Source organism: Corvus brachyrhynchos, unplaced genomic scaffold, assembly GCF_000691975.1.
Source record: "Corvus brachyrhynchos isolate BGI_N302 unplaced genomic scaffold, ASM69197v1 scaffold92, whole genome shotgun sequence".
Classification (NCBI taxonomy): Eukaryota; Metazoa; Chordata; class Aves; order Passeriformes; family Corvidae; genus Corvus; species Corvus brachyrhynchos.
In genome coordinates this window covers 2,445,087-2,468,994 of record NW_008236973.1, presented here as the reverse complement: position 1 = coordinate 2,468,994, position 23,908 = coordinate 2,445,087, and positions in this window count along the sequence as shown.

Below are 23,908 nucleotides of genomic sequence, written 5' to 3'. Positions count from 1 at the left end.
TGACCCACCCCAACATTAACCAACCAGTGCTGTAGCGAAGGCTGCTTAAACTAAACCCTAGAGCACAGAGCTTCTTAGATGCAATAGGATGGCAAGGAGGAAATGATGTGACAAAGGACTGGCACCACAAACGTGTAGGAAAGGATGTTTTTCCTTTGCTTGCTTACCATGCACCAAAGTTTTTCACTGCTCTCACGCAAGGAAAGTTTTCATTTACTTCCTAACTTCCCTAGCCCTGTGCCTACTCTTCTGAGATCAAGCAGCTGGAAGTGACTTTGTCCCGTCTTGCAAAATGAGCTCAAAATGCAAGACAGTAACATTGCTTTCTGGAAGGAATGTCAAGCCCAATTCTCCATCTGCCTTGAAAATTCCTTTGGCAAGAAATGTCCAGAAATGGACTAGACATACAAAGGGAACATCATGACATAATTACCTTGTTCTTTTCTGCAGTTGGCAACAGCCAGAGACTGAATTCTGACTTTCCTGAAATTTTGGTCTGATTCAAGACATCCATCCTTGTATATTTATATGATGGCTCTAGTCTCAAGATAATATGACACTTTGTCACGGGTTAGCATAGCTCTGGAAGTGATTTTCTTGCAAAGAGGTGCTTACAGCTTCCTCTATGACGTAACAGAACCTATCAACTGGCTAGTTTGAATATTGACAATTTTTTAAGCCACTTAAAAATTTTGACCGCCTCTGTGGTCCACATTTAAGAATGGACAAACCCTGGGAAAGCTCTCTCTTGCTTCTGGCCTTGGGACAGGTAACTGGGCAGGGCCCGTGTGGCCCAGCAGGGCTGGGCCAGGCCCTGCTTGGCCCGGGCCAAGCCAGGGCACAGCCATCCTGGAGCCGTGCGGCCCTGTTCCATCCATGGCCCCCCCTACATCCTTGCTACATGCAGACGGTGTGGCCCGGCTCCACACCCCCACCCTCCAGCGCAGCTGAAGATTCAGCTGAAGCTGCCCTGCTGCCTGGCAAAGATCATGTGACCAACAGAGATAAGCGACATTCCAGCTGCAAGGCCCAGGTGAGATTAACCCTTTTAGTGCTGTAAGTTTCCTCCAGAACAGATGAAGCCTGCAGACATTAAGTAAAGAAGGAAGAGCTGAAACCCTGAGGGAGGAGAAAGAGGAGATGCTTAGAAGCTGAAATTCTGTTGTGAAGCTATGGTGGTGATAGACTATGATATATCAGAGTACCCATTCTAATTTTATGAAAGCATGGGGGGTGGAGCGTTCAAACTGTACTTGTGAGCAAAAGTACCTGTGCTGAAATAAGCAAATGCTGAAGCAGCTGTAATTTGATGAGAAGTTTGAACAGGGAGAGATGGAAGTGATGAGGACTCTTGCTCCAAATCGTAAGGAGAAAGACCTCTGTTCCTAGAGATGCTCCCAGAGATAGTCCTAGATATGAAGATGATGAGGACCCTTGTTGCTCCCAGGGAAGGGGGAGGGCCTCTATTCCTAGAGATGAAGATGCTCCCAGAGATAGGTGAAGAGAATTTTTGTTTCTGAACAGCTCAACCTTAAAATGGTACCCCAGTAGCTCAAGACTGGACCCTCAAAAGCAGTTGTGGGAAAAGCTGTAAGTCAGGGGAAGGGACTCTCACATGATGCGAGCAGAGAACCAACCCGGGCGGCTGTCGCGTTGTGATACTGAAGCCATGAGAAAACTGTTTCTTGTGGAGATGTCTCCACAGCATGAGCAAGAGAGACTCCTCTCCCTAAGTGAACTGAAAAAGGTTATTATAGAAATGGTAAACTGACTGAAAATCTCAAGGGTTGTCTTTTTACATTGTCAGTGGGAGAAGGGAGAAAGGTGGGGGAGGAGAAGTGTTCTGAAGGTGTGGTCTGACTTTTTTTTTTCCTTCTTTTAGGTCTGTTAATAAACTTCTTTATATTCTTTTAAGTTTTGTGTCTGCTTTGCTTTCTCTTAATTCTTATCTCACAGAAGGTAAATAAGCAAATAATGAGTATTTTGGACCAAACCACTACACACTTCAACCCTAGGAATATTCCCAATACCTTCAGAGACATCTGTACTACTCCATTAATATCGTGCTTTTTAATTGCTCTAGTTGAGTCAGGCAGTCAAGGGTTCCAGCTGTAGAGATATTGTGTACAGGAATATGGAATTTAAAAACACTATTCCCTGAAAACTGGAAAGACAATTCCTGGGAGAAATACAGAGAAATTGTCCAAACAACTGGGGATTTGGTTAGGAAAGCTAAATCACTGATGGAAGTAAATCTGCCCAAGGACATCAAGGGTAATAAAAAATGTTTCCTTAGGCATCTATATGCATCAGCAATAAAAGAAAGAGTAGGGAAAATGTGGGTCCTCTCTAGAAGACTATGGGAGACCTGTTTTCCCAGGACATGGAGAAGGCTGAGGTACCCAATGACTTTTTTGTTTCAGTCTTCACCAGCAACTGCTCCAGTCACACTGCCAAGTTGCAGAAGATGAAAGCAGGAATTGGGAGAATGAAGAATTGCTCGCTATAGGAGATGGGGTTCAAGAACATCTAAGGAACCTGAAGGTGCACAGGTCTACAGTTCTGGAGAGAAGTAGCCGATGAAATGGCTAAGCCACTATACATCATATTTGAGAAATCATGGCAGTCTAGTGAGGTTCACACTCTCTGGAAAATACTACCTGTTACATCCCTGAGTAATGTACAGTATCTAATTGAACATTGTTTCTCATTTCACATGGTTGCTGCAATGTCCTTAGTTAGATTCATCAGGTTATGAGAAATTAAACACTTGAAAATAAATGCAGTAGGTTCCAATGCTCATTTCTTAACCTCTCATGAAATTCATTTAGATTCCAGATGAAGAATTCTCCAGTAGTCGTGAGAACTAATAGGCTTATAAATTCATTAATTTTGGATAAGCTTTTTTTCCCCTAGCAAGTTAATAAACAGAGTTTTCAGTTAGCTTTCTGTCTTTCTTTAAGCAAAGAGCTGGTTCCATTACATTTTGTCTCAATTTAATCCCTCACTGTTTCAAGAAGTGGAAAATGCAATTAAATGCACTTCTGAAACCTTTCCCAAGAGTGCTGTTTACAATGTTGCTTGCATTAAGCAGTCCTTGTGAGATGATGTATCTGCTCTTTCGTATTCATGATAGACTTAAGAAACTTCAGAAAATATATATTTATTTTTAGTTAAAGAACATACACTCCACAAACAACAAAAAAATCCAAATCAAATAAAAACAGCCCCCTCACCTTTTAGTAGAAAAAGATGTTTATGAAGAAATGATGATGTCAGATGTGGATTCCTGGAAGATTTATTAGCAGACCATTGTAAAATGTGCTTTAATTTTTGTTCCCATGCTGTTTTCCCACTTCCACAAACCAAGAGGTCTCTAAACTTCCAGATTTCTTCAGCTGACTCCATAGAAATTTCATATGCATATAATTTTCCTATCTGTTTATTCATTCTAAGCAACAAAAATAAAGCTGATAACTTTGACAATAGATATGCCCTAAAAATGTTATCTCCTCATGCAAACTGTGCCTAGATAAGCATGGTGGGATATATCTGTATCCCACTATATCTGTAGGCTTCTACATCCAAGGTCATCATCTAAGCTCTTTTTTTTAGTTAGTGGGAGGAAATAACCAGGGGTTTTTAATGATTGACCCATCTGACTTGTTCAAGACTTGTATCTTAGGGTGGGATGTGTTACAACTATGTGTTGAACAGCTACCTTCCTAAACTGTCCAATGTTTGCAATGGTGCGGTTAACCCTCCAAAATCACTAGCTCTTTTTTAAAATCTTGGCCTTCTAACTGAAAACTGTCAGAAAACACAGGTTTGGAATTCTAATAAGTTAAATATAAGTTTCTCAAATAACTTTTGAAGCACAGAGGAAGTGAGAATGGTCACAACAATAGAAGATTGCATGCAAGTAATAAGATTAAAAAAGAAAAAAAAATCACTCAGTACGGAAGCATCACAAACGGTCTAATATATTGCTGTAAAGTTTCTAGAAGGATCTTCAACCAAGGCTCTTAAAAAAGGAAAATCCTGGGGTTTGTTTTTTTCTAGGATAAGAAGTGCTCTTACAGACAGGCGAGCAATCTACAAATAGGATACAAAAGAAAGGAATGCACATTCAATATTCAGAACAATGACATGCATAAGCAGCTTTACTCCAAACCTGGCCAAGCATTTCTACAACCTGAAATAATTTTAAATATCCTGGGGAAAAAAAAAAAAGGTGTAAAACTTGCAAGTGACAAAGAATAATTTCAAAACTTGGTTATAAAATTTAAAGTGAGAAGTCCAAGAAGATTTCATAATATATGGTGAAATAGGTAGCAAAATAACAGCTGAAACCCAGCATCAGTGAGCAGAAAGTGCCTCATGTGGAAAAGTATGGCTATAAAAACATCTGTGTAATGGTGAGCTCTAAATTTGGTATTACTTACTCAGAAAAGCATAACAGTTTCACAGTATATCATTCCCAAAAATATCAACCTGGTAGTCAGGAGAAGAGGCAAAATGATAGAACATAAAGAATTATGAAGGAAGGAATTGGAAACAAAGTAGAAGTTTTAATGTCATTTTGCTATTGTATAAATCTATTTTAAGTCCCCATCTATGAATATTGTATGAAATTCTTGTTGCTATCTCTCAGAGATTTAGAGAGAAATTGGAAAGGGTACAAATAATAAAGACAACACATTGACAGAGTTTAGGAAGAGTATGTGTCTTCTGGTTAGAAAAAAAAAATACAGTCTTAGGGTAGATGCCAGTTAAATCATGCATGACAAGGAAAAACTACTAAGAAATGACTGTTTACTGTCCCTCACCACACAAAAATGAAGAACACCTACTGATGTCACTGAGCAGATATCACAAAAGAGAAACGACCTTTCATGGAGGGGACAATTAAGATAGAGAAGATCGTGGAAGCTGTAGTGCAAGAGCTTACCAAACAAGGTTGAGTATGTTGGAAGAGAAGCCAAAACAATGGTCAAAATTGAATTTTTGTCTTAGTTTCTGGTTTTACCTGGAAAGCATAAAAAGTACACAAATGAAAAGTATTTGCTCTTTTCTTATACATTTTTCCCAAATATCTGCTACTGGCCATCACTGGAGACAAGGTGCTGAGTTTCCCAGACTCAGGTCCCAGTTAGAATAATCCTTCTTGTGTCCTTAAAAAGAAATATTTAGAAAGTGATGTCTAACAATAGTTAAGGCCAACAGTTAAGAACTGGTGTCTTATTTAACAATTATCTTCTCAATCTCCTAATCCAAATGAAATGTCTACCTCTGATTGCCTGTCTAGGGAAAATTCACTCCCAAAAAAGAATTGTCATAATGTATGAATTAAAAATTTAATCCTGTACTGGAAGAGGATGTGCTTTCTTGAAAAACATATATATTTACTCCAAAATGTTGGAATCACATTTTCAGCGAGATTTCTTTATTGTAGGCTCTAAGTTGTTATGACTGATATGTTCCTTTGACAGCAGAAAGTGGAATGAGAAAAAAAGTAGAAAGTTTAAAATTGTTGGTGTTTTGCAGAGCAGGATTCTAGTTTTGGTGACAAAAACTGTAAGTTGAATACTTCAACAGTATAGTGACAGCTTACTTTTCTGAAGGTGCCTTTGTAAGGCACAACCAAAGGGTTCAAATCAGTGTGTTGCACTCCCTCCAACATAAAATGAAATTAAATAATATGCATTTTAAAATTTCAATTGGTTCAAGTTGTAATCATGTGAGATCTTGCACTGGCTTCCAGGAAGAGAGGTAGTGGTCATTCTTTCTTTTTTTTTTTTTTTTTTTTTTTTTTTCTTTTGCTACAATATGGGAATACACATTCCTGGTCTCCCAGACATTTATTACATTTATTATCTGCTCTTATTTGGCCTTGATCCTTGTTTGGGTTAGGTTGCCAAGCAACTTGTATAGTCTACCTGATAGACTTTTCCAGATTCAGGGTCACAGAGAGATATTTAATCCATGACTCTTACAAGAACTTGATAAAAGCTATTAAATTTATTTCTGAGGTCTTTCATATCCTTTTGGAAGAATATGAAAGATTTTTGAAACAGTCTGAGAAAGTGAAGCTTCTGATCCAGTAGCAGGTAAATACAAAATAAAGGAAAAATCATACTGCACATATTTTTTCCCTGAAGGGACCCATATGCACAAAATTTCTGCCTTGGAATAGCTGTGTAAAGTGCATTCTTGCTCTCTTTTCTGGCATACCATGTCCTTTGATCCGTGAAATGTAACAGAGAATTAGGAAGACTGTTCAGAAGGAGGGTTTCTGTAAACCCTTAACTGTGTTCTCAGGTTTTTCTGCTATCCAGGCCAGACTTCCTATATTTTGAGTGTGTTCTGTTGGTAAGAGAGAAGAAAGAACTTCCTCATGACAATAAATTTAAACTAATTTTGTCTTCTCTTAAATTTCAAATGTCTTTCTGTGTTATAAATTGTTGTAATATTTTGAAAGAGGTTGGAACACAAGCCTCCACAATAGAAAGTTAGTACTGTATCATAAATTGGATGGGATTTGGTACCTCAAAATTGGATGGTACCTCAAAAACACCCCCACAAAGAAAGGAAAGTGTACAGTTTTAAGCTATTACACGCATAAGATCGGTAAGAGATTTTCCGGAAAAATAATTTTTGGGTGGGTTGAAAATGAAAGCACAGCAGGGTCAACTATCCTCCTGGCACTTGAGAAATACCTTGCAATATACAGTTCAATTCCCTTCCAATTGTTCAGCTGTCTATATCATTAACCCCGCAGCCAAGAAAGTAAACAGACCAGCAGTTCTAAGACTGCTGTTCAATGCCACAAGGAATTCAGACTCATGTCCCTACAATTATCTCCACTGCTAACGATTTGGAAGAAGAGTGTTTATACATGTTTGGTTTGCTAATACTTGAAGGCAGAAGGATTGGTGGTCTTTTGATTGCTAAATTGAAATAGACTCAGTTTTCCCCCATTGCTAGCAACTTTTGCATATATATTTGATGGCTTTGATTTTAGTTTTAATTTTTAGCAGACTAAAAGCAGGGGTTTGTTGTGTTTTGTATCTTTTTTTTGGCTTTTTGTTTTCTCTGTTTTTATCACAAAGTAAAACAGAGTGTGTTGAATGCTGTACAGAAAGAGGAGGTTTGTAAAAGAGCTTTTCTACAAGAAACTTTGTTTGAATAAGAATTATTTGACTCAGTCAGTCAACATTTAGGCAAGTGGGAAAAAAAAAAAAAGGACTAAATAACACCTCATCATTCCTATATAATAAGAGACCAGAGAGACTTGTTTGTTAGGGATCAAGAGATCCTGGATGCAGATATTTACTCTGCAGTTTGCAGTTCTATTGAATAAGAAAGTGTACACCAATTGTCTCACATCCTATTTTGGAATTATTCCTACAAATAAGGTTAAATATGTTCTAGGGATGTTTGTCAAATCATCACTTTGTCACTATGTACAATTTATTCTAGCAGTTGTTAATGAATGAATTCTTTGGATGGCTAATGGGGAATCAGGAAAGATTAGGGAAGAGGAAAGAAACAAAACAAACACCACCTTGCTTTCTTGCTATGTAAACACACAACTTTCTTGGTGTGTGGATGTTTCCTCTTCCCGCTGCCTGCACTAACCTGCAACCTGACTGCTGAGGCAGTTTCTTGAAGCATGAAGGTGTCAGGCTTGTGACCATCTCTTTCCCCATTCCCACGGGATTACTGTAACCTCTTGGTACTTAAACGGAGGATAAATCAACCTTTTCTGGTGATGTTTCAAAAAAAGCTGTGGCAACTACAAACAGATTCTGTGCAGAACTCATTCTCACAGGCCATACAGCAGTCATTCCCAGAAAAGCCCCACAGGGCGCTCAGGCAGAACGGTATCTTGTTTCTTAATTCCTGTCTTAGGCAGGCGTCACAAGTGCAGACACACAGATAGTGTCATACAGCTTCTTTAAGTATTTTAATGTAAAAAGTAAGGTACCTCCTTAGTAGTCAAGGGCTGAGACAGATTTTGCAGAATCTTCAGTGTGGATTTTAGTGTATTAGTTCTATGACTGAGTCAGAGTTTAAAGTTTAGATTCACTGCAACTAGCACTGGCTGCCTAGATTGTTGACGGTTTTAGTTTCCACAGTCAGTGGTGAAAGGTGGGGAAGCCACTTCAGGAAAGCAATTAATTTGGTTGTAAATTAAGCTGGATTAATTGTTTTCTGGAATTTCACTCCACCAGCTAGAAAGAAAACTAATACCTCTCAGGTTGGAGTCCTTGATCTTGGAAGACTGAAATCCAGAGAGATGAAACTAGAAAATGAGGGTCTTCAGATTGGACTTGAGCCAGTAAAATGTTTATTTTATCCTATATTTTATTAAGTATATAACATTTATAACAACAAAAAAACAGTCATCACCTCAAAATTTTGTGGTTTTGAAGACTTCTTGCAGGCTGAGTTCATTCTAGTCTGTGAACATCTAATTACAAGCAAAAGTTTAAATCCACAGATATAGGCAAAATGAAAATTTCTATTGAATTTTCAGTCTAACAAGAACAAAAGACATTTCCACAATCTATCTAGAATTCAGTTCTTTTGATATTTTTATTTCTGTTTGACAGGTGTTTCAAGCCCTAAGCTTTTCTCATGAGCATTTTGCATCGTTATTGAACATAATTCCTGAATGTGGAGACATTTGCTGATGTGAAGGCTTTCTTAAAAGTGGACCTTTCCACTCAGTTAATGCGGAAGTAAGAGTTGTGGGTTTGAGTGATATTTGTCGTGGTACATCTGGAGGTCCTACTTTAGTATGTGACAAAGTTCCTCTCTGACCAAATCACTTCTTTGTCACAGACAGGTCACATGGATGTTGTTGGAGAGAAGAATGTTCACAAAATATTTCACCCCAAAAGGCAGAATACATTGCACAAAGGGCTTTGCATGCACACATGTGAATTTGGGAGTTCAGATGCAGCTATTAAATATCACAATATTATATTTAATGAGGGAAATTTCCATCTTCTAATTTTAAGTACCTGTATCACTTCCACTTTTCATATCTTTATCTTTTTCTTTTGATTTTCTTAGAGAAATCTCCTTTCTATTTCACCATCTTCTTTTCTTTGCTCTTTGTATGGATCATTCTTTATATTTCTTTCTCTTGTGCTTTCAATTTTCATCTGACTCAAGCATTTTTACAAACTGCTGCCCTCCATAGATGCTGCTAAATGGATAGTATTATTGCCAGGTGGCAGAAAATTGAGAAATTATGTGAAATGCACAGAATCCATTATTTTATACTGCCCATGATTTTCCAGTGATCTTGACTACAGCTTCAACTAATAAAAATGCAGTGATTACACTTGCTGCTTTTTTACAGAAGAAAAATTTATGGGGCTCTGTAACATGGTCTCTAGAATAAACTATCACTCACTTTTAAAAATGTGAGTAATTCCCTGTCTGCATAATATTTGTGGGCATTCTGAGTATATCATTTTAGCATAGATCTGTTAATTTTCACTGTCATTCTGAATTGCCCAGTGTGGATTGCAAGACATTAGAACTGACTTCCTATCTCACATCACTTTGAAGTGAGTAGTTATTGCAAGTGACTGTTCCATATTCATATTCTTGATAGTGAAAATGTCTAACAGTGTAGCACAACTCACACAGTAAAGCAAATTTTGGATGGGGGAAAAAGAAAAGAGCTCTTCTGAAAAAAAATCCTGAAAATGTATGAGAATGAAAATATAAATATTCCACATTTGGAAGTAGTACCTGAGTTTTGGGTACGTTTATGAAATCAGATTTCGTCTCTTGCACTGAACTTCAGTCAGTCAGTGAAAGTCTGTTAGGAGGATGCAATTTCACAGTTGATTTAAGTCAGCTTAAGAGGAGTAGTCTCACCTTCCTGTCCTTGGTTATGTCTTCCTACCTCTTTTCTTATACTATTGCTAGCACTCATGAGACTACACTGTTAGCTGAATAGGAATGTGATCCAGGGGCAGTTTCACACACACAGAGAAAGAAGTGGACAGACAGGTTAACGCAACCGGGGGCTTGTCAGCACAAGCCCCGGCGTGCCCTCGGGCAGAGGGGACGCAGCGTTGGCCTCCACCGCGTCCTCACTGGACAGCTCCGTGGAAAGGTTTATTTGCAGGAGGGACCAGGGACCAGCAAAAAGCCTCCAGGAGACACGGGCTAGCCCCCTTTATGGGGGGGGTGGAGCAAGGCAGGGAGAGCGAAAACAATCAATGGGGTACAAACAGAGGGGAGGACACAATTTTTCAGAACAAATGGGGAAAACAGGGAAGCAGGAGTCATAACAGGGAACCAATTAATAACTACAAAAGGGAGAACTTGCTGGAACAGGGGGAGGTAATATAGGATTGGGAGCCACCCAGGGGGAGGTAACCTAGATCTCAGTGATCTCTTCTGGTGACTGACATTTGATGGTTTCAGCCCGAGAGCAGGCTGAGCCGCCCCAACAACAGGTTTCATATGGAAAATTTTCAGCTGGATCAGTTGACTGATCTGGCTGACCATACAAATACTAGAGCTCATGCAAGAAAATATCAAGAATGATAAAGTAGAAGAAAACACCTCTTGATTGTCACAGGAAAGAAGTGAACATTGCACACTCAGTTATTCCATGAATATACAGCAATAATAATTATCAGTGCTAGCTACTTTGAAATAACTCCTACATGATTCTCTAGTACTGAATCCCCTGTGTAGAGTGTATCATTTAGATAGTTAAAATGGCAAACTATAGTTTAAAGCAAAGAGGTAATATTGAACTCTTTCTTCTTATTTGTCACATTCAGTAAAGCTCTTTGTTACTATTATTACCATAATTTTTGAGAAATAATGGACAGTTTTCCATCAAGGAATGCACAAAAAAAAAAGTGACTGCAAGGTAGACTTTGTTCTAAATATCCCTCAGTTCAGTGAAAGGACTATTATTAATTTAGCATGTATTTAAGAAAATAAAACAATATTAATAAATACAACTCTTTCTTTCTGTGAATGAGTGGTAAGCCACATTTTAATATTAAAAGATAATTCAGTACATCAGCAGCAATAGAAGCCCTTTTTCTAGCAAAGAATCATGTAATTCCTTAGGAAAAGAAACAACCTCTGATATTACCTGAGTTCAACCATTAAGCCAGCATTGCCAAGTCCACCATTAAATATGCTCCTAAGCACCACCTCTACACACCTTCTAAATTCCTCCAGGGCTGCTAACTCAACCACTTCCCTGGGCAGCCTGTTCCAATGCATGACAACCCTTCCAGTGAAGATTTTTTCCTAATGTCTAGACCTCCCCTGCTGCAGCTTGAGACCATTTCCTCTGATCCTATAATCTTTAATTTAAGGGGAGAGATAAACTTCACCTTGATACAGCCTCCTGTCATGCAGCAGTGGAGAGCAATAAAGGTCCTCCTCAGCCTCCTTTTTTCCAGGCTTAACAACCCCAGCTCTGTCAGCCACTCCTCATCAGACTTGAGCTCCAGACCCTTCACCAGCTCCACTTCCCTTCTCTGGACTCTCTCCAGCACCTCTTCTTGAAGTGAGGGGCCTGGAACTGGACACAGGATGAATACACACAAGTGCTGAATACAGAGAGTCAATCACTGCCCTGGTCCTGCTGGCCGCACTATTAGTGATACAGGCCAGGATGTCACTGGCCTTCTTGGCTGCCTGGGCATACTGCGGGCTCCTGTTCAGTGGCTGTCAACAAACACCCTGAGGTCCTTTTCTGCTTTACAGCCCATAACCAGTTGTCCAGACAGACAGCATCCACAGTCTTTTCCTCATCAACTCCATGGGTCACCTTGTCATAGAAGATCATGTTGGTTAAGCAGGACCTGCCTTTCACAAGCCCATGCTGCCTGGGCCTGATCAGGTGGTTGTCCTGTACATGCCACATGATGGCACTCAAAATGATGTGTCCCATGACCTTCCCCAGTACTGAGACCAAGCTAAAAAGCCTGCAGTTCCTGGATCCTCCTGCTGGCACCATACTGGCTAACTTGTAACTGAACTCATTGCTCTTCTCAGGAATGAGCTTTTATACTTAGGAACAAATCCTAGCAGAAATGTAAATGTATGTGCTGATTATGTCTGATTCCATATGTATACATGTGCATATCTACACATACACATACACATATATGTGTACACACATGTATATGAGTTTTCAGTTCAATCAACTTATCTAAAAGAAAATGTCCATCAGCCTTCAGGTCCAAATGGAGTGATTCCTAGACCAGGTCCATTTCAAAACAATGGGAAGCAACGTTTCTATTTCACTCTACTTCTTCGTCTGCTGGTGAATATTCCAATACTTGCTTATCTACAAACTTTTTTTCTTACAGACATGCTGTAAGGTCTGTAATTTATTACAGCATTATTTTCTAGACACAGTACGTTGTATTAGTCATCTCATTCACCTGTGAAAGATCATTCAGAAGGTGAAAGACCTTAGAGATATGGCAAACATTATTCTAACAAATGGAGACGAACAGCACAGTATAAATCATGTTCGTGGGCTGGATGAAATGTTCAGTGTTGAATCTAAACATCATTTCTCAGAAGGGAAATTTCGTGAAACACCAAACTTCACTCCACAGGTAAACTTTTCCGACAACCTTTTGTACCCAGTCTTATAACTGTCAGATCTATTCTTGCCCAAAATGTCTTGGTGTTAATCAAATTTTCACTTTTTTTTTTTGCCTCTTTCTGTGTATGTAATTGCAGTTTTATGTGCCTATGTCTAATATTTCTGAGGTTTTTTCCTGTTTAGCAATTATTGTCATAAGAATAACAAAAGAAAATATTGCACTAGTGTGGCAAATGCAGGACTAGTCTATCAGCGGCTTCGTGGCTTCTGGTCTTCAGTAAAGAGTGTTCTTTTGTAACAAAACTTACACACATAGGAATATCTTATATTAATAATGTAATACGTATATTAGATGAGATTTTGAATGTGAATATGCACTCTGGTGGAAATGCAACTCCACTGAAATAAACAACCAGTTCAGATATGCATTTAGGGACATACTTATTAACAGAAAAAAAATAGTCTAGTCAAAATACTAAATGTCAGGGGAAAATTTTTTTATAGCAGTTATATTGGTCCACATACTATTGCCCCTATCTTCTATATAAGTTTGTGGATGTTTCTGACATGATGTAACTCCATGCCATTTCAGTCATCACCTGGAGAATTCCCAATTTCACCTTAACATGTTATAAATTAAAAACAATAAATGTAAATTTTTCACAATCTTATCGATATACTTTAGGATGCACTCAGAATTGAAAAAAATTGCCAGTAGGAAGTGGTTTTTTTATTTGATATATTTCTTTTCGTGACAGGACTAGCTCAGATTTTTTTTTTCTTCATATTCTGTGTAGAAACAACTACATATATTTAACTTCTTTTAGGTGCCTTTAAATGCCATGGTATCTGAAAAGTCTTGATTGTTATGGACACTGTAAAATAATTTTCTTTTACTATGGAGACATCTAAGTCTTTGAAAAGAATTTTAAGACTGAAGTCTTTATTTACAATCCAAACTCTTGCTTTTAAATGTCTTGTTGTAGGTTTACAGGGCTGGTAGCTTAGAGTTGCATATTTTTCTTCCTGGGAAAAGACCACCTTCCCTGAGGTGAAATAGGGTAAAAGGGTCTTCTCTGTTTAAGTTGTGTTTTGAATGAATTGGTTGCCAAGCATGAGTTGGAGTCCTGTCAGGTATAAGTGTGATTCTCAAGTAGTTTTAAAGTGGTGTCAAAAGACGTAATTTTAAAGATGTGTTTTTTTCATGTCTTCTAGGAATAATGTGATATTTTCCTCACACAAGACATTCTTCATGAATAACACAATTTTACCTAAATCAAAATATGTCACCCTTTTTAAGGGGTGATGAAGAAACTTTCTTTCTTTGCCTTGGTGGGATCTACAGAAGAAAAGTACAATATAAAGGGGAGTGGGAAGAAAATCAGGAACCATTCTGGAGAAAATTTTGTTTCTCACAAATGCATTTTAGATGAGTATAAGCATTAGAACTAAAGGAGCCTGGTTTTCTATAGTTTCCTGGCTTGAGATTGATTAAGGTTTATGCCTAAAAAGATGCTAACCCTGTCCCATTTGTGGGACATTTGTAAGAATTCTTTTCCATTTTCTGATGTGATATATATTTTGCAGGGTCTAACATGTGTGCTCATGACACTATTTTTCCCTCAGCTGAGATACCTTCATTTTTTCCATACCACTTTGTCAAATTGCGGAAAACTCAACATAATGCGCTTGCTCGAGACCTCTATCCCTTAAAGTGGCCTGAAGAGAACTGATTTTAAAAGCTTTTAGTCCAAGGAGAGAGAAGCTTTCACACAAACATGTAAACATGGATATAAATATCTTCTCCACAACAAATCTGGCAAGGAATCTTATTATAATTAATATGTGAGTTTGTAAATCAGATCCATTGCAATATCCTGTGACCCTAACATACATTGAGTTGAAGACAAATCCTTAAAAATTGCTTATATTTACTGAACTTTTAAAAATGCAATTTTTTTTTTTTTTTTTTTTTGAGTTACAAATGAATCCCCACTTTACTGTTTTTCTTTTCCTGGAATCACATATCTCACAGGATGAACAGAGGCAGACTTGAAGTTCACATCTGTAATATCTGTATCTGCTGTTGAAACTTACTCATGTTTGTCATTCACTCTCCTCCAGTGCTGATGAGACCAAAAAGCCTTATTAGTTGGATTACCTTTCTGATGAACTTGTCAAGCTTATTATTGGCAAAGACTGACTGTGTATTTTTGTTTTTCTTGCTTTCGCTACTTGCAGAAAGCTTAGCATCATTTTGAAAGCCCTAGTAACAATACTTTGTTAAAATAAAAGACTTCTGTGTAGGGATTTGCTCTTAGAGGTTATTATGCTGCCATTCAATCACATCCCCATTTCATTTCATTTCATTTCATTTCATTTCATTTCATTTCATTTCATTTCTTTAAAAAATATTGTAATAGAAGCAAATGTAGAATGCATTCTGCATGTTCACAGTATTAGGTTGATACTTTTAAATCCTGAAGGCCTATTTCATGATCTGTGATATATACACTACTAATCAACTTGATTCATCTGCTTTCAAAACAATCCTCCCTCAGATAGGAGAGCTTTCACTCTCCAACTTGGTAACACTAGAGTAAATTATTTCCTCACTGTTCTGTTGTGCTTCAAACATCCTAAAGTCTGCCTCCATACAGAACCTGGATTCAATGAATGCCTTCTATTCGAATGAGTTGAATCTTTTGTTCTTTTTTATCATTCACATACAGGCACAGAGGGGTCTCTCCCGATGAAGTAGGTTCTTCAGTGCAGAGGTTTAGTTGAGATAACCTACACATTCAAGGCTGTGCCCTTTGGAGAAGTCCTTCAGACTGTTTAATGAAGCAAGAACTGGGAAAGTACTTTGTTCTTGCAGCTTCTTATCCATTCTTCAAAACCACAGTGTTTAGCAACACACTAATGAATCCGGTTTATTGCATGGCAATACAGTACTCTTCATTACAGATGCTTTAACAAATGGTATCAATTAACCGAATGTTACAGCAACACAGGAGTGTGAGAAAATGATTTCCAATTACAACATTGCTCTTGTGCAACTGTCTATTGGATGTTGATAAGTGTTTTGAGATAATCTTTAAAGGGAAATCCTACACTGGAAAAGTGTCTGTATTAAAATGGCAGCTGTTAAGTGGATGGATTTCTTCTGCTGTACTGATGTGCAAACAAAGCAGTACAAATTAATGCAGATTTCTTTTCAGTTCCCAGACTGAATTTTACGAGGGTTATATGTACAAGGTACTTCTTTACACTTGTATACATACAAGCATAAATTCATAAATGTATATATGTGGAAATTACTGATTCATCATAATTTCAGACTTCTATTTAATTTTTACACTTCTTTGAAACTCCACTTTAAGGTGAAACTAGAAGTAATAATGCATTTAAGTGCAACATTAAAGACTTGGAGATTGTTAGTCTTAAAGTGATATACTTGAAATACTTTTGAAAGAAAGCAGCTTTGGCATCTATAAAACAAAATAAAGGCATTATAAATCCATTTGAAAGTTCTAGTGAAAAGAAAAAGTGTGAGGTTCTTCAAAAAAAATTTGTTTTTTCAGTGTCTGAAAAAGGTTCTGAAGAAAAACACTAGTCGAGAGAACATAGCAGTTATATTCTATCCTATAAACAGCATATTAAGTTATCCTATACACAGCATATTAAGTAAATAGTATTACTATTTATTGTTTATTTAACTTCAGGAGTTCATTTTGACCATGTGGTTTTTTTTTATTTGGTTACTTCAGTATCAATGTCAGTGATACTACTATTTTATTCCCCATAAAAAAAAAAGTCTGAAATATATTAAAAATTTATTTCAACACTTGGCATTACTTTCTTTTATGGATAGTTGTAAGCATTTTTGTACCTATGCATGTGTGTGCAACTATGCATAAACATCAGGTTTTCTCAGCAGACTGCAGCAGCTTCTCTGCTGTCTCTTGCTGTGGGTCACTTTGAGTATTATCCTGTTTTGCTCTTGTTCTTTCACTTCTTATCTACCACTGATATGCATGAAGATGTCTTTGAGGTGTTAATCAATAACTGTGAAATGATCAAATATATCTTGTGTGCCCAAAAGAAAATGACATACCTTAGTTACCAGGAAGGAAACATGCAGATTATGGTGGTCTATCTAAAATAATATCTTCTCTCTGATCGTCGGAAATCTGCAGAAAGTTTAAAATACTATTTGTTTGAAGGGACATTACTTTTTTTAGATCACCATTAATTAGATTACATCTCAAGCCTTATGTAGAATTATCTGCTGTAATTCATATCCAAATGAAGGATCATATTTTCATTTTTGAGTTTTACCAGGTGCTTGAATTAAATTATATCATATAACAGTGAGGTGAGTCCTGAATGTTGCTTATTAACACCTAGTCAAAGAAAAAATAACTTTTTTTAAACATTCTTCATTATGCTATAAAAATATGCAAACATATTTCTAAAGGAATACAAAAATTATATTTCAATGTTGAAAGATCAGTCTGAAGAAGATAAAAGTGCAGCACAACCCATTTCTTGGGTATCTTCTGTTTAGATATCTTCTTTGTGGACTAGATATACAAGCATTCTCCGAAGAGCAGACAATATACTAACTACCTAGAAAATCATTGTAAAGAACTCAAATGCTGTTATCTTTCCCAACATTGCTTCTGAAACTTTCTTTATCAACGTTATACAAAGACAGCAAGTCTATACAAACTACCTTTTTAAATATCTCAGTCTGCCTCATAAACCATCTTAAGATTTGCCCATATCAAACAGTTTGTGACTTTAAGAAACGTCTGAAGTGGACATAATCCTCTGTGCTTGGATGTAGATATTCTGCTTTGAAACTTTCCAGACTAGGAAAGGATTTATTTGTTTTGTTTTGAGAGGTGGGAATCATTTCAGTTCAAAAAGCAAAATAACTTACATTTTTAAAGGACACCTTTATGTCAGTAGAATGTTGTCTATTTTTCTGGGGTAACTGTATTCCCTGACACTGGGTTGTTACAACCCCACACGAGGGAGTGCTTTCTATTAGTACACTCAGGCCAGACAGATGTTTATTGTTCAACACTCCCATGCAGTTTTGGTACCTGCCTGCCATACACTTTTAGAGGATCATTAAAATTCTTTTGCAGTACTGTTTAAGAGCTTGTGATATGTTAACCTTCACCCTGTTGAATAATAATAATAATTAATTGCTACTCTTTGTTTCCCACTTCTTAGCTATCTTCTGATCAGTGACTGTTTTTTGCTTCTCATCAAATGAGTACTTGATTTCTCAAAAAAATCTCAGGGGAAACTCATCATCTTTAGAAAGTTTTTATCAGTTATATATCAGTATTTTACTTCAGTGTGTCTTAATAACAAGTGTGCAGAAACTTTTTGAGAAGGTGAAAAGCTGGTATTGTACTTCCACTAGCATGACAAACAAAGCAAAAATAAAACAAACCCAAAATCTATCAGGCATTACCTCAGCAGCAGTATAATATCCATGGGAGTTTAACTTTTTGCTCTTTCTAAAGTATAAATATGCTCTTTTAAGTTCGAAGAGCATGGAGTAGATAAGGAGCTGTATTCTCATTTACTCCTCTTCTTAGGTCTTCATGGAAAACTCCTGTCTTTGTATAAGTGCTCTTGTCTTTGTTGAGACCGGCTTTAGGTGACATTGTAAATATTCATCAAACTGTAAATGAAGAATGAATCCTCCCTGAGGAATACTGTTTCCTTCTTTATGATAGATGAACTGTAGACAATGACTGCATAAAGCTCAGCATAATGTCATGGCAGAAATGTTGGCCCATGAACCTGAGCAGGTTTATGTTCTATTTTCAAGCATCCCAGTGGCTAGATTTTTAGTTGACTGAGTCACTAAAGATCTGCTCCATCTTGTTAAACCTTATACATCTAAAAGATAGATATTTTTGAAATAGTCATCCAGATTCTCTATAAAACTTAGGGGGGTAAAAAAAAAAAAAGGTATTTTGAAAGAATTATTAATCTCATTTAAAAGTAAATATTTAAAATACATTACAAAAATCATGCCCTAAAATTGCCTGTTCCTTTTCTTTGGCTACAGTACAGGCCTCCTAGATTAGGTGCAGTGATTTAAATAGTATATCCCTAGAAATATAACTAATTAAATCCACACTAGAAATCTTGAACAGTGAGAGCTGGACAAATCAAGGGACAATTCTGAGAAAACAGATATGTTTATAGGCAAATAAATCTTATTTTAGTTAATTTACATTCTGAAAAAAACATCAAAAAGTATTTAAAGATGGAATATGAAATATGCATGTACTCAATTTTCTGTGTACAATATAAAGCAAAATAAGATAAAAAAGTAAATTTCCAATTGTCTGTTGTTACATGATCTGCATTTTTTAAGTTATTGCTCTCTGCTCCAAATCTTTTCATCTCTCATATTAAAAAATGCTACTCTCCGTGAAAGTAAGCTTTATTTATCACACAGCAAATGCACATATTTAATTCTTAGTCTGAGACGTTCATACATTACCATATATTTTATGTAGATTGTTTCAGAGAAAAACACTGTGCACACAAACTGATAATATACACTCTCTGCACAGGAGGGGCAAGAGAAGATTGTACACCTTTACATCCAATAATTCGGTTAATTTCATATTGTCACTTACCGTAACTCAGATTGGAGTTTTTCTGCTTCCTTTTTTTTTTTCTGATAATTGCTAAATTTATGCTTCAGTTTTGTTTTAATATTTTTCTTGTGTCATATTTTATGACCATCAAGTTCTAGTGCACCTTTCAACACTATCAACTAGACAGTGAGTTGCAAAATGTCAGAGTATCAGAAATGTTATTCCGCCCTGTTGATACTTTTTTGAGTGATTTAGAGCACAACCTTCACTAAAAGTCTGTAGTCATGTCACTGAGTCATAGCTTGAATGTTCTTTTATCACTCTCAGTAACATCAATATGTAAAATCATGACAATCTGTCTTTTTGTTAATTGTTTTGTTTTCTTTTATTTTCTGATCCTGTATCAAGCTGCAAAATATTTCTGCTAGGTAAATGTGTTGAAATATGATTCAGGTAGTCAGTCATATCACCTCTGTCTGCAAATATGGGTCTCCTGGTCCAAGCTGGGAGTCAAAGCTTTTTCTTTTGCCTGTGGAGACAGATATTACTTCCCAACCTATATTCAGCCCAACTATCTCTGTCGCTATGATTGGATGGGGGAAGTCTTTCACCTGGAAGTGACCCTCTCCCTCTGTTGACGACAGAGTCTAGATGGACAGCTCAGACTTAAGGAAATAACATTGATGAAATAATTTAAACTGTACTTTAAACAAAAGATATCTTGTTTGTTACTTTTTCATATCTTTTTCCTCCCAGCTATCCTTCATTGTTTCAAACTGACATATTCTTTACAACCAGATCTAAGTCTATCTTCCCGATAACTATGCAATTCAACTCTACTTAATTAAGCAATATTAATCAATAGAAGCATTATACAAATTAAAAAACATGTATTTGAAAAAAAGTATTTTTGGATCAAACTATGCATTACAGTACTAATGATATTTTAACTACCATTACATTCTATTTTACTTAATTTTTTAGTCAATATAATTTTTATCTTCATTTTCATCATCTTTTTCCTCAGTTGAAGATACATGTTTAATTAAACAGAGCAAAGTTAAATTGTACTAAGGAACAGTTAACATAAATTTTCAGTGTCCACCTTAGAAGTACAACACTCAAAAATGTGATAGTGTTATATCATTTAAGAAAACATATTTGAGTTTTCTATTTCTTATGACATTTCACAATGCTGGTGTTAAGTGATTTCTCCTAAAATACGTGTTTTGACAAAAGTAATTAAAGTGTGGACATTTTGAGTTATTCTGATACTTGAAACTAAAAATTGTCTGTGTTATTACTTCTCATTCATCAATTGTTTCATTCGCAGTGACCTTAAAGTTACTATGGCACAGTCACCCTGAAGGTGAATTCTAAAATTTTGATTAGCAGCCTGTGGGGTTTTTTTCTCTCTTCTACTCTTTTGGCAAGTAAACTAACACAGAGACATTACTCTTTCAGATATTGGCAGGGATTTTATTCTTTAATGAAATGTCACATCACTGATGGGTAGAAAGGAAACAAACTAGGAAAAATAAATGCTAAATTTCTTTAGAAAACAACACCCAGATCCATTTTCAGCTAAAAAGAAATTGGACTAGAAAAGTCTGAGTAGTATGTTTAACCATCTTCAAGTCATATTGGAGGTTAATTGTCTACTTTTTGTCAGTTTCTGATTTGTCTGTCAAAATATCTTTCAGATGCCAAGCATTTAATTATTACCTGGCATCATAAAAAATATGCAGACCTCTTTTCTTTTCTTTTCTTTTTTTTCTTTTCTCTTTTCTTTTCTTTTCTTTTCTCTTAGTCTTTTTTCTTGTTCTCTGTTAATCTTGTTTTTTATGGGAATGTCTTCTAAAAATAAGTAAATTTTGTATTTTTATTCAGGTCTGTTAAAGACGTGGGTTAATCCAATCCTGCTAAAATTAATTCAGCAGTTGAGACAGTGCTGTAGAAAACTCTCTGCTGCTTTTCTTCACAGGAACTCTCTAACTAATCTCTGGCAGCCTTAGGTTGCTCTTTACAACACAGCCCTGATGGGTTCTTGGTAAAAACCTAATTCAGAGAGGATTTTGAAGTTACAAAATATCAGCTGGGCCTATTGCTGTTTTTAAATCAATGGAAAGCCCTTGAAAAGTGTGAACTACCTGTTAACAAACATGGTAACAATTTTTCCCTGCTTTTCAGTATGCTAAATTTTACATGGATGGCATAAATTGCATCAGCTGAACTAATAGGAGCAGGTGAATATTTCTGGCTCTTCTCAGTGGTGCCCCAGCAGTAGGACAAGAGAAAACAGGAAGAAACTGATGCACAGGAAGTTCCACCTGAACATAAGGCAAAATTTTGCCCAGAGGGGTTGTGGAGTCTCCCTCACCAGAAGTATGCAAGAACCATCTGAACACAATCCTGTGCAATGCACTTTAGGAAGACCCTGCTTGAGCAGAGAGGCTGAGCCACATGCCCCCAACAGTGGTCCCTTCCAAACATAACCATTCTGTGATTAGGTAGATTCATTCTTTAGTTTGGTCTTCCCTCCACCTTATTCCCAATAGTATTTTCACAGTTATATGTATATAATTTTCTCTGCTTTCAATGTCTTGGAGGGCAAGTTGTGTGGACATGGTACTTTTGTTAAAACAGGTGGAAATTGGTATGTTGGAAGATGTTGTGTGACCCATTAGTTTAAATGGAAATGCTTGTAGAGCTACTGTCTATGAAGAAAGTACATTCAGTTCACTGTTAGTAAGAAAATAATTGCATTGAAATTTATGTCTCCTGGTTTTTATGGAAGGTGTTGTGAACTTTTTATACTAATTGTAATGTCAGTATATGCCATTTCAGATAAAACAGACCCCTTTTTTTATTATGTATCTGTATAACAAAAGGCAAAGTGCAATGAAAACCATACATTTTCACAATCCTACTTGAAATGTCATTAAAGATGAAATTTTGGGCAAACTCGGAGAAAAGGAGTTTGAAAAACAGTTTATTCTGTCTCTGTAGGATCATAGATTGATGGGGTAGAAAATGGGTTTCCTTCTCAGTTAGTCCATGCATTAAACCAGAGTTTGCTTTATTTAAACATTCTGAAATACGATATAATATGTTTGAAAAGACTGAAATGAAGCATTTACACTGAAAAGATGGTTTTCCTAAGATTTGAGTTACATAACATAGATTCTGAGAGCAAACTGTAGTATTTATGTTTAAAAAACTCCCACTTCTAAGACTGTTTGAATTTGTTGACTTTGACAGTCTATGACCTTGAAAGATGCTTGTCTTATCCTCCATCATCCTATTTCTGTTCCACAAGTCCTCTTCTAAAATGATATGTTCTTTCTGAATGAAAACTAATTCTAAGCACTTCACATCTTCGACAGAGATCTGGTATTTTGTCATTTCAGCATGTCACATTTTTAAGCTACCTAATGCAATGAATCAAAATGATTCAACACTAGCTTCTGAGCTTACATTTATTGTGATATACAACACACTAAAGATAAATGACAATTAAACCAAAACTCTCAGCCAATAGCCACACTTCTTCCTAATGATTAAATATGAATGTGCTTGAGTAATCTAGGGATGGATTATCTGTGTATTATATCAGAAGAACAATGGATGTAGGCAGTGCAAATTGGTTCAGGTTTTACAAGAGTTATTAGTACAGAACCACTCAGTCCAAGTCATGTTTCTTCCAGAGCTGTTTGCCTACTAATGCAGTATAGTTGCTTTTTGAAAAGCAAGCACAAGCGTTTCTGGGAGTAAGGACCTGGGAGAATTAGGAACAGCACACTTACTTGATAAGAGGGAATTAGTGTGATGGAGCCAGACTCTTTATCTTGCCACAGAAAAAGAGACAAACGATTCAAATTAAAGCACATGAAATTCAATCTGAACACAAGACAACACATTTTAGTGTCTGGACAGTCAAAAAGAGAAATGGGTTGCCAGAATAGTTGTGGAAGCTGCATCCTTTGAGATATTCAGGGACTGGCTGAACATGGTCCTGGGCAACCTACTGTATCTGTCCCTGCTTGAGGGAAAGGGGTGAAGTAGATGATCTCAAGAAGTCAGTTCTATCTTTCTGTGATTCTGTGTAAAAAATTCCAAAGGTGACAATTCTGCAGAGCACATGTACACTGGAAAATAATATGAGAGGTGACAGAATAGCTGAGATGAGCTGGATTGAGTCAACAGTCTTATTCCTCACCTCTACCACCACCAGCTGAAGTTCCAGAATTCATAGAAGGGCTATGCAGAGCTCAGCAGACTCTAGTTTGTAAAGAGAAGTACCTGCTCACAATACCTTCATTTTCCCTAGAAATCCTACGATCAAGGTGTTTCCAATACTGAGGATCTCTCAGATTTTCTGTTACCTCAATAAATTGAGAGCCAATTCTGAACACATGTACGTAATGGCTTTCATCAATGTCGAAGGATCTGTTAACTTGCAGGAAGATCTCTCTTTCTGTTCAGGTCATCTTTTCATACCTGTATTCTGTGGTAATACTCAAAGCAAGGCAACCTAACTGCCCTCTTTTCCCTAGGGGCTCATAATTTAGAATTCACATGCACTCACCTGATTCAGTAATTTCTTGAGAACTGCTTAGCAATTTAGCAATTAGACAGCAAGATA